This window comes from Columba livia, chromosome 4 (genome assembly GCF_036013475.1).
Source record: "Columba livia isolate bColLiv1 breed racing homer chromosome 4, bColLiv1.pat.W.v2, whole genome shotgun sequence".
In the NCBI taxonomy this organism is placed as follows: Eukaryota; Metazoa; Chordata; class Aves; order Columbiformes; family Columbidae; genus Columba; species Columba livia.
In genome coordinates, this window is record NC_088605.1 from 18,949,427 (window position 1) to 18,961,451 (window position 12,025).

The 12,025-nt window shown below is 38.7% G+C and overlaps 1 long non-coding RNA gene across 2 annotated transcripts in view; it reads right to left on the reverse strand.

Moving 5' to 3' along the window:
- Nucleotides 1-389: 389 nt before the first annotated feature.
- The window catches only part of LOC110357831 (uncharacterized), a 66,266-nt gene continuing 54,630 nt past the window's right edge, over nucleotides 390-12,025 (reverse strand). For both annotated transcript variants that reach the window (XR_010472167.1, XR_010472168.1), the window contains 3 exons: nucleotides 11,416-11,512; nucleotides 3,002-3,082; nucleotides 390-1,480 (listed from right to left, as the gene is read on the reverse strand). This is a non-coding gene — a long non-coding RNA (uncharacterized LOC110357831). The remainder of the gene's footprint in view (nucleotides 1,481-3,001; nucleotides 3,083-11,415; nucleotides 11,513-12,025) is intronic.

A 12,025-nucleotide genomic window follows, 5' to 3' on the forward strand; every position in this document is an offset into this window, starting at 1 on the left:
AGTGGATACTTTGAAAACTCAAAGGCTTTACAAGATGAATAGCAAACTGTGGATGACAGCTCCTGTGGAGCCATTATTGAATTGCAGCAGTGATGACTGCATTGCTTTGGATTTAGATAAAAGACTCCATACAAGACAAATGGTAGGAGGACATCAAACAAGACGGTGTCCATGCAGTGACAGAAGCAATCCGATTGAAGAAGCTGTTGATTTCCCCAAGGTAACTTACTATTTCTTCTTGAGTAATTTACATTAAGGAAGTCAAGATTGTATATTCATCTTCTATTTACACTTTTCTCTAAAAGTACTGCTTCCACTTGTCAAATATAAGACTTGCATAAGCTATTTGCTGGAAAAGAAATACCAGTATCAGAACTTGTTAATTATTTTGCATCTGTATTTTATTTAGCCACAATATCACTATGTCTAAAGGTTATAGACTGAGAGTTACAATCAATATTGATCAGATAAAAAGATTAGTCAGCAAATCGATAACATACATACCAACAGGAAGCACTGTGCACTCAAGACAACAATGAATACAAAGGGTACAGATAAACATCATCACCTTTATTTAGATGAAAGCTGATTCTAGAGCACTTCCACTCCCTCATTAATAATGCACAAACCTTTTGGAGTCTTAGTTTGTTATACAAGCATAATGTAGATCTTGAATAAGTTTCAAGATCTGACTTGCTTGTACATAAAATGGCTTTGTACAAAACCATCAGGTTTGGGGTTTACTAACAGCTATACAGGCTGCAGCATGGAAAGGATAAAGAATGTTTGTTTAATTTCTCGCAGAAAGTCTTCATTAGCGTTTGAGTCTTCCTGTCATTCCCGCTCACTGTGCCTTACTGGTTTATAACATGGAACAGTCCTGAATCACACAAACCAGCTAAAGAAAGAGAAACACCCTGTAAGCAACACATGACATGCTCCAGCTGGGAATGGGCATTCAGCCCACAGGGCTGGACTAGAACTTTTCCTAAGCAGAACTGCCTGAAATGCATATAATGCTGTCAATGGGTCTTCAGTGCACACTGGTTCCCTCTACAGATCCTCTCATATTTGCCCATCGTAATTGCTAGTAGAGACAAAGCCTTATTCTTTTAGAGCACGAGTACAGGTGAACATTAGTGTTTAGTTTACTGTAGCTTCTTAAAGCTGTTTATTTGCATTTTGAGGATAAATATGGGCATTTTATACATGTGAAGATATTAAACATACACGTACACATAGATGTGCATAGAAGTACAGAAAATTTCTGGTAATTCAGATTTTTTTCTATCTGTGTTTCTCGTATCCCATTTTGTATCACTTCACATCTTGCTATGCTTGCCTTCTCGTTTGGATCGGGTATAGTCACCATCCTCATATTTTCTGCTCTTCCCCAATGTGTCTCAGCACATTTTTCCCTCTGCCTCTCTTTATCTTCTCTTCTTCCGACATTTTTTCCTCAAAATGTTTCTTATTAAACCTAGAGTAGGTTAAATTAAGATTTTAGAAAAGTAACCTTCAAAGAATATGTCCCTCTTTTTCTGACCCTTCCACTCCTCCCTCCCATACGAAGCATCTGACAGACAGACCATGGTCAGCTACCATGAAGAATTTTACCTGATATCCAAAATGACTCCTCACACTGATACAGCATTTGTCATTCTTGATGAAACTTTATTCTAAATTCCCAGGGATGTAGTTCCCTAAAATCATACCCAGTTTCAAATGCTGTTAATCAGAAGGAGCCTTTACCCTGTCACCCCCTCACAATGAGAAAAAGACTCCCAAATCTGAAGAGTTTTGGGAAAAAACATGAGCAGCTGACTTTTTGCATAATCAAGAAACAGATCCTCTCCACTCTACCTTTAAATGCTTGACTAATTTAACATGTACATGTGAGTCTCTGAACTCCTTGCAATGATCTTGGTCCCAGGAGGAAGTATCTGCATCTGCTCCTTTCCTTTCAGGATACTATGAGCAATATACTGGAGAATCTAAAAGCTAAGTTTCTTCTGAGCAGCTTCATTGAAAAGAACAGGTTTCAATAAGCTAAATTTAAAAATAACTTCAATGGTGTCTAATCTGTGATTCCTGCTTGGCACTGATAATTGGGACTTAAAAAAAAAAAAAAAAAGACAGAAAACTAACATGATTGATCTCAGTGAAAACAGTTTTGTTTTTTTCACTTTAAGCCAACCTCAGAATTCTACTTTGCATGATTACTTGCAGCATTTTTCCACCTTCATTTTTACTTTTCAGAATTGGCGAGTTTGTCCAAGACCCAAATAACTAGCAAGCACAATTGCCATCCTAGGGATAAGATCCAAATGAAATTATTCTCACCTTCTCTTTTTCACCCAGGTCCTAAAGGGAGCAAGGTCACCTTTCTTATTACAGAGGGTTTTTTTACTTTTAACTAGCTACTTCCTCTCACTGACACAGGCTGTACTTTGTCCCTGCTTGGGAGCGTGGAGCACTCAGCCCCTTCCTGGTTCCTCCTTTGGTGAGGCAGTTGGAGAATGAAGAACTGAACCACCTCCCTTTCTGAAAACGTAGCATTAGTACATATGGCTCCCCCAACTTTATCTGTGTTTATGGCTGCTCAGCATCTCAATAAAGCAGACCACAACAGCAACCTTCATGCCTTGTAGTAAAAAACTAGAGACCTTCAGGCTCAAAATATTTCCTCCCCTGCAGGAAATTACACGTGCAGAACATTATCTGTGGAGAACTGCATGGTTTTCTTTAGCACCCATACATGTGCTAGTCCTTGAACATGAGGGAATGTAAAGAGAATAAAAACAGGTACCCTCTGAGTCCTTTTTCAAATAGTCATTTGGAAAGCAGACATTTATTTTATTTATTTATTACTACAGAGGAATCCACCTCTTTGCTCTCCCCTTTTTTTTCCTTATGTTGTTGGCAAAATTACTTTTCCATCTAAAGCAAATTTCTGACATGGATTTTGTCTTTCAGATTCTTCCTTCCCACAGACTCTCACCTGATTAATTTGTTCTGACCCAAAGAACTGGATAGAAACTCCATGATGGTGATATGCTGCAATTCCTCTGCAGCTTTCTCTCTGGAGGGAAAAAAAAAAAAAAAAAGGTAAAAAACATTAAGAAGAAAAATCCCCACTCACACACTCCTCCCCTTACTCCAAAAAGCAAAAAACATTGAGACAAAACAAACCACCTCAAAGCCAGTGTCAAATGCAGGATCTCAAAAGTGTGTGTTGATTCCACAGTGCAAAGTCACTTTAAATCCCCTAGTCCCTTGTTTCCAGTCCCCAAGAGGAATCAAACCAAACACAGAACAGCTTATGTTGTCAAGACCTGGAAGCTTGTTGTAAGAATAACTGGTTCTTGACATTTGAAATTACTCTGGTTCAAACATTTTTTGATCTCTCATATTAGCCCCGTGTCTTGAGAAATAAAAATATGGTAATCGAGAAGTACATAATTGGTTTCAGGGTATTCTGTGGTCACCCTCACTGGCTCTGGAGATAAAGGCACTTTGAAAGATTACACATGGATATCTGGAATTTATTCTGCACAGTCTGTGAAATGATAGATCTTTTTCTTAATTATACTGCCTATCAGCCTAATACCTGTAGTTAACCATTGTGTCCTGAGGAATCTCTTCTGATACGTTTTATTGTTCCACCAGACATGCAGCAGCAAAAGGGCACATGGACGCTAAGACATTTATGTCTGCAGACACAGACACTACCTCGAATCCCCACAATGGCTGTTTTGCACCACCACGTCTCCACTGGTCTGGGCTTGGAAGGGCCATCCACAGAAGGGCAAGGATGATGAGCTGGTAGGTACATTTTACAAGGTTTTCCGACAGAAATACCTGTGTGTTAACTATTCTGTGCAACTTTTAATTAGATGTTTTGGGGAGTGGAGCTTTGTGTCCGGGCCAGCCCTGTGCATCCCCGGAGCAAGGCAGGCAGCAGCCCCCACTCCTACCCCCAGCCCACTGCCCCTTCTGCTGGAAACCCCCAGCAGCACCCTCGCTGCAGCAATGGACCATGTGCAGAGGGCTTTCCACAAGCTGGGTTTATTGAGCTGTATTATAGGAAAATACAGTGCAGACAGCCCCGCTGCAGGCAAAACAATCTGTCATTTTTAATTCTTTCTGTCACCTCATTAGGTATACAGCTAGAGTGACAGTAAAAAAAAAAAAAATTAAAAACATATATATATATAAAAAAAGAAGCACCAACAGCAAAACCCAGAACACAATGTTTCCACAACTCCTGCTCAGACTTTAACATAAATATCAAGTCACCAAAAGATTCATTGACCGAACATATGTGACTTGGTGCTGTATATAACAAAGTGACATGCAGAATGGTCTCAATAGGCATATAAAGCAATTAAAATAACTGTGCTTCAAAGCATTGTACTATAACACAAAAGGTCATCTCTATAAACATGAAAAAGATGACTGCATTTTTTTTGTACAAACAGACATAGAAATGCTCAGCTACCGTTTCCATTCTCAAAAGGTAATCTTTAAAAATCTCTAAAACTGTGCTATATCCTGTATCCTGCTTCCTCAGACCATGTCTTTTCATCAACCGTTAATATTTTAAGTCAATACAATAGGAAACTTTATCAAGGCCAACTATATGTCAGGAGACAATACGGTACTAAATATAAAATATTTACCCTGTGCATACACATGATAGTGAAGGAAACCCTGGCTAACCTTTTGTGGAAATGAAAAGCCGATATTTTTCCAATGGAAACTGCAGAGGACTCTGATAATTTTTTGCAGTAAACCTCTGAGTTTGTGATAATAATGTTTATGCACAGATGTAAAGAATGTGCTGACAGATTAAAAAGGAGTCAGTCAGTGTTTGCACAGTGTTCATTTTTATTTAAGAGGATAAAAAAAAAAAAAAAATGAAGTACTACACCTGGCTATAAACAAACAGCTTTTACAGAAGTGGAAGTAGTTCAGTGTATTACAACTCCCTAAGCCCCCCCAATGAATTAATTCAAAAATTCAAGTTAGGAGCACATCAGAGAATGACAAGCTTTTAGTTCTACTGCAATTAAACAATTCACTTAAAATCATTGTTGTACTAATAGTAAAAAAGTCTTAGTCCAGACAGCAGTATTAAGAAGAGATGTGTTAAAAAATTGTTCATTTATTGCAAAGACAGTCCTCACTATGGAGACCCTTCTTCCTCATGGATTTAAGCTGTACTCACATTCCAACTCTACTTAGGACACTGTAATGCCCCCAGGGGTGTCTTGAACGATAGTGAAGGTACAAATGTAGCATATGGCAGTAGGTATCTGCTGTTTCTTAATATGCAGTTAAGGCATTTTAAAGCTAATTGATGTGCTGAAACCTTGTATTTTAACATGCCATAGCATGGGAAGAGATTACAGGTAATGTCATTTGCTCTGCAACTGATCAAAGAGACTGCCCTGATCAATACCTGCAGGAGTACACAGTAGCTACAGTTACAGGAAAAATACTGATTCAGGTAGAAAAAAAATAAAATACAAGGAGAAAAGGAGAAGCAGTGAAATATTCATTTGGAAGAAACATTAATTTGGAAAGCTGAATCATGCAGAAACCTGCAACTTCTCAACAGACTCCACAACTGCAATGGGTAAACTCAAGCCATGCCTCCCTTTTTTGAAGTATTTGCCTTTCAAGCTGATTAGAGCAGGGGCAGAGAGATCGCATGTTCCTTGCTCCTTTTGAAATGTGACTTGGAAAACTCCATGTAATCGGGAGATATTTGTGATTTCCATTGACTTCCAACTTTCTTGGTTCATCTGCTCCCTTTCAGAACATTTGATGCTAGTCTGTTCTAAACTGTATGTTGAATTTGCTTTAATCAGGTGTCTTTGTAACAGACATCAGGTCATTTACCGTTTGATTTTTTCTGTGAAAATACAGGTTTTCTTTGTTTCAAAAGTTTCCTTTGAAGAAGTCCATCATATTCTCAGTTTATTAAAAAAAAAAAAAAGGTAGTGAAGGGGACCAGGAAGAGAAGCAGGGAGCAATCCAGTAAATCTGTTCCTTCTCTGCAGCAACAGGGGGGAATTGTGCACAGTTGTGAGTGAGGGCCTTTGTACCCATCATTGTCCCACCAGGTTCCTTTCTCCTATGATCTGGGCTCAGTCAGTGAGGCCAACTAGCATAAGCAGAGCTTTGTATTAAAGTAGAGAATTAAGTGCTCTCTCAACCAAATGCTCTTCCTAATTTTACACCTCCTCTCTCTGGAGCCTCCTCACACCTTTGCTTCCCTAGGAATCTCAAGTCCCCTTTCCCCTGTGCTGTATCTGTTCCTGGGTTTAGAGACCCAGACCAACCTTAATATCACCTTACTTCCACCCCCAAATTGCAGCTCCTTATACAACCCCCACCTCCCTGCTGGCTGTTGCACCCACCCGAAATAACCCCCTCTTCAGCTCTCTCCATTAAACCAAAAGTCTCGCTTCTTGCAAGGATATTCTAAGTGCCACATTTAGTGAAAAGCCACTTAATTTAGTCTCTGTGGTGAGAAGCAGTCTCACACAGTCAGTGGCTATAGGCTTGGCTCAGGTAGGCTGAATTTCCCCTTGGAAGAACAGGTCTATCTCCATTGCCTGTAGAAGCAGCCCAGGGTAAATATGCTCCTTAGCTCCTAGCCCAGCAAGCCTCCATGAGGTAAATAAAGTCTCTGCTTATTTAGCTTTAAATTTACCTTAATATTGTATATTAAACTAGAAAAGTTAGCTGCTATGCTTGGCAGTGAGAACTTCTCTGGAAAGTCTCTGTCAAATAAAAATATAGTCACCTCTAATAGACATATGTTGGCATTTTAGAGGAAGCCCTCATATATTCTAGATTCAACGATAGTAGTATTAAAAAACAAGCCATAAACCATCTTGAAAATCTATTTTAATTGTTCCTAATATACATTTTTAAGATTAATATCTCCTTGCTTGCATACTGAAGGGTGCTCTTAAGATGGTACTGTTTGGGACATGGAAAGAATAAATTTGTAATGCCAACAGAAAAGGTGCTGAGGTAGCTGGTAATTGACAGAGTTAATGAAGTATGTTAAGCAGGTACAATATAGATGAAGTTGTCCCCTGCAGGGTGATTGGCCACTGGGGAAATAATGTGACAGTTGTCTTTGTGTTAAAATAATGTGGTATTCCTTCTGTGCCAGATCCTATCTGCAATGAGAGCTGAAAGAGGTCTTGCAAGGATACCTAGGTCTTCCTAGAGCAAATACTGTGCTTGAAGCTGGCAGGTGAAGGACAAGATAAAGAGAGGGTAAGGACTGTAATGGCTATCTGTAAAGCAGTTAGGCTATTTCCTACAACCCACACATGAATTATCCACTATTGAAAAGTAATAATTTGACACTGTTTTCTATAATCCACTCTCAAACACTACAATACACTGTGGTGCTGCCTGGGGATGAGTGGGAGCAGAATTTGGCCTGCCAATTTTTCTGGAAGTTGTTTATTTTTAGATATTGTTTTAATAATTAAGTAACTAGTTTCCAAGCAGTACAATGGATTTAGACAGAAAAGAATGTTTTTGAGAGTAATATAGGTTTTGTATTATTATCGCAGCCTATTGTATGTGAATATTACCATTGAAACAGCAGGGAAAATATTTAACAGGAATAGAGCCCAGCCCCTCAATTATACCAATCTGTGTGGTCAGCAATGGCTCCAACAGAGGCATGGAAAATGTGGAGTGATGAAAAATCATGGATAGCATCAGTTTGGTGTCTATATAGTCTAATGTGCTATCCCAGCATTGTTCTTATTAAAAACACCTCAGAAGAGTAGTTAGCCTTCCTTGACCACCAGATCTCAAATACATCCTGCAGCTTTCTTGACTCTTTCAGGTGCTGACAGTATTTCCATGTCATGGACACAAGAATATTATACATTTTTTTCAATTATTGAAGTTGTGGCTGTTGACACTTTCTTGGTTGATATATATCCAACTCATTATGAAAGTGAGTTAGTTATTGGACCTTTGAGCTTTTCAATGTGGTTTTATCCTCACCAACCTCTGATAAATCCAAGACAAAAAAAGGAAATAAAGGAGGGGGGAGGAAAAATAAAAAGCTTTACCAACGAATATCCTTTGAAAGAAATATCCTTTGAAAGATGTCCTTCAAATAGAGGCACCAAAAAGATTAACCAAGAGCTCTTCTCAGAGTTCATAAAGGTAGTCATATTTAAAGAGAGAAATGATTCTTAGAAAACATCTGAGAACATAAACTAAGAAAATGTTTCTAAGCTTCACATAGCAAACAATATTTTAATTTTCAAAATATAGTAAGTGAGAAAGATTAAATGGACACACTTGTTCATTGGAGGATTTAGGCTTGTAGTAATCATCATCTCTTACCCCAATCTTTCTTACAGCTGTAAGATTTGTATGGTCATTTGTTATTATGTTGTCAAGAACAACAACCTGAATGTGAGAATATTTTCAACAGAGCCTTCTTACTATGGGAATTTGAAAATCACTCCCTTAAAATTTATTATGGACCACGGTTTAAAACATATTTGTGCCCAAACAGTCTCAGGTGATGCCATTAAGACAGCATAAAATACCACAAAATACCAGGAGATCAGACCAAGCAGCAATTATCTAAAGCATTTTTCTGGTATCTACCCAGATTTGCCTTTTGGGAGTGCTAACTCAGTAAATAATCACCACGTATAAACAAAGCATTGGCTACAACTCTCAAAAGAACCTAAAATCGTCTTCAAAGTGTTTTTCTTTGTTTGACAAAATACTCTTTGGGGATGTACTAATGGACAAAGCTAAAGATCCATAGAAAAGGAACTTGATCCATTTGAAAGAGAATAGAAGGCTGAAGGAAGTAAATGTAAAAATATGCTGGTACTCACTCAAAAAGTGCTGACTTCCTCCTGCAGGTCATCTCACAGGCCCACCATGTACCACGAAAGAGTGTAATTAAAAAGTGCTGACACTCTTTGCTAGCAAGACTTTTCTCTTTTCAATCCTTCTTTTGGACTAACCAAGAAGACGGAAGATGTTATATGTGGAGTTTGTGTCTAACAGACTGCCTTAAAAATAAAAAGTACCATAAAACCCCACAAAAGGAGATCATCCAGAGCACTCCCAATCTATTAGGATTAATTAATAAACTCTGAAATTTTGTATCACAAGGCTTTGTACAAACATACACATGACACCACTGTAATTAAATACTACAATTGACGCAATTGCAAATTGCATGTGCATGAATGAGATACCCAGAAGCTCAGACTGACGGTGTATCCTATACAATGTAATCCATAAAATTTTCCAGTATAATGAGCATTTTACAAAGTCTAGCTAGAAAGAGATTAGTCACCTCTCCCTCTCTTTCATCTTCTTGCTAAATATACTAACTTCGCTAAAGCTCTATGCAAGTATTTGAAGGGCAGCAAGTCTGGGCCAGTTGTGAGGATTTAATTGAGCATACAGGGGGATTGTGCTATGTGCAACATCTCAGTTAACTTCTTTGTTAAATAGGTAATGGTACTTGACTGTGGAGTTGTGCAGAAACCTGTTTGTTAAATGGATATTGCTACTTATTTAAAGAATACTGTCTAACGTCAGGCTAAATAACGAGGACTCCAAAGTGTGCAAAAATCTAAACAGTGTAATAGGAGAGGTTAGATAGCAAAAGACTGCCCTTCCTCCCGGTTCAGATGCTTTCATCTATTTTTCAGTATTTGAATGAGATGATTAGTTTTCTCAGATTTGAAGCACTGCTGGCCATAGATGAGCAGAGAAGGAGCTAACCACATGCAGATGAAAATCTGCAACTGTGATATCCTATGAAATCTGGGAAAGGTTGGCCTTGTTTTGAGATTTGTTTGGTTCGTGGGTTTGGGGTGCACTTTTGTTTTCCCTTATTCTCTTTCTCCAGTTAATAGCCTTTCAGATCTCTGCTGATCCAAGAACAGAGCTGAGATATGAAATACATTTCTCAAAAGAATCATCAGCTTCATGCTCCTCCAAAAAGGTACATTTTTGTTGGTTCTTCCATTCCAAAAGTTTCCCTTACATCAGTAGCTTCCTTAACAACAGGGATAACTGAGCTTGAAAGGGTTTTGCTCTGAAATGTCAATGTTGTTTACTTCCTATGCTCTTCATTTCAGCTTTTGGCCTGAATTTTCAGATCTTGGTCTGTAAGAATCATAAATAATGGGGAATGGATACACAGAAAATGAAACAGTATGGTCCATCTGCTTAGTTTTCAAGGAACTTTGAGTCTATAGCTCCCCAGTTGTCAGTTCCAAGCTTTTGTCCAATCTGTTTTTTATTTTTAAAGGAAGCTAGATTAAGAAAAAAAAAAATCACTGCATTATCTGTTTTTCCCCAAAGTTTGAAGAGAGTATGTTCTGATCTGAAGTTCTGCTTAGGAACATGTCTAATTTTAATTAAAGCAAAATATTACAGGACGTAAAGGCTGCATATTTCAGTCTGATTCTCCCTTGGTACAGACTATCTTATAAACACAGTGGCATCTCTCTGAAAGTGAGACAGACTCTCTCACCTTTTGCAGGATTCATAAAATCCTGCCCATATGTCATGTGGCTGCCACCTTACCTCCTTACCTTCTCACGGGACAGAAAGTCCTGGCAACCATTTCAGAACTTGAAAGAGTGTTTTTTAAAGAAATTGTGTCAAACAAACACAAAGCTTTACATTGTTTGAAGCATCCTCTAAGATTCTTCTTAAAGGATAAATCCTAGTGCTTAGCTCAAGTTTCTCAACTGGATACTAGGAAACTAAGTGGAAGAAAAGGAAGAAGCATTTTCTTTTTAGATTGTAAGAAAGATATTGCTCCTGCTTAAGAAATGCCATTGGTTTAGTGGCTTCTGCTCACTCTGTTCATGTGAAAAAGATTAGGGAACAGTTTTGCAAAGTTATTGGGACATTTGCAGAAGTTTCTTCATCCGGAACTGGAAAATGCTTTTGCAGAAGGTGGAGGCTGCTTTTTTGAAAGGCCTCTTCCAACAGATGATACTCTTGCAGGAGGTCTGCATCCCATAATGTGATTCTGCAAGCAAGGGTGGCACTTGGCACTGCACAGATTTCCTGCACACAGGGCCAAGAGCTCCCTTACATCTGGTTGCAGGACGCACAGGTACAGTTTAGCTGCTATTTTTGCAATGTTCTGACATACTTGCCTGCATGGGTTATGGTCATCTTTTACATTTCTGCATATGCAATCAACACAAGGGGAGTGGAAAAATGAAATTTCTCTGTCACATGGAAACGAAGGCAAGTATTGCAAACACAATGCATTTCAATAAGCCATAATTACACACACAAGTTCATCAACTAAACTTGGGCACGCAATTAGTAGGCTAATTATGCTGTAATTATGCTGAATACCAAAACAGATGACCATGTGCCAGCCTCCACTCCACCCAGTTTTCTTTGTGCTGTAGCTCCCACACACAGTGGTGTCTCTGCTCTTGAGTATCTCCTGCTGAAAATATGAAAGTAACAGATGGGTAAATGCCATTGGTTTCTTGGTTAAGCCACCAATTCTTCCAAATCTATATTTACAATCAGCTTGCTATTATAATAGCTGTGACTGAGACCCTGTTGTGATGTGTTATCTCAGTACATAGTCAGAGACAATCCCCAGTCCAAAAGCTTATGGTCAAAGAAGACAAGCTTTAGAAAAGTGTTGTTGTCCTTGTTCTGCATACAAGGACCTGAGCTATGGGTAGATGAGAGGTGAGCTGATTTCCATGGATATGGAGGTGCTCAATTCTCTCTTACACTGGTGGACTTTACAATAACAGCCACTAAAGACAGCTTTCACCAAACTTGAGATACTTGGATGAAATGGCTGCACTGGCTGTAAGCTCCCAGAATAATCGATGTACAGAGAGTCACCTCCACCAGGTGATTACCAGAGAGCTCAACTGTGCAAAGGGGTGCCTTGGTTACCTTCCTGATATCAGCTGGGAGGTCAGGTCTAAATTAATCCTCT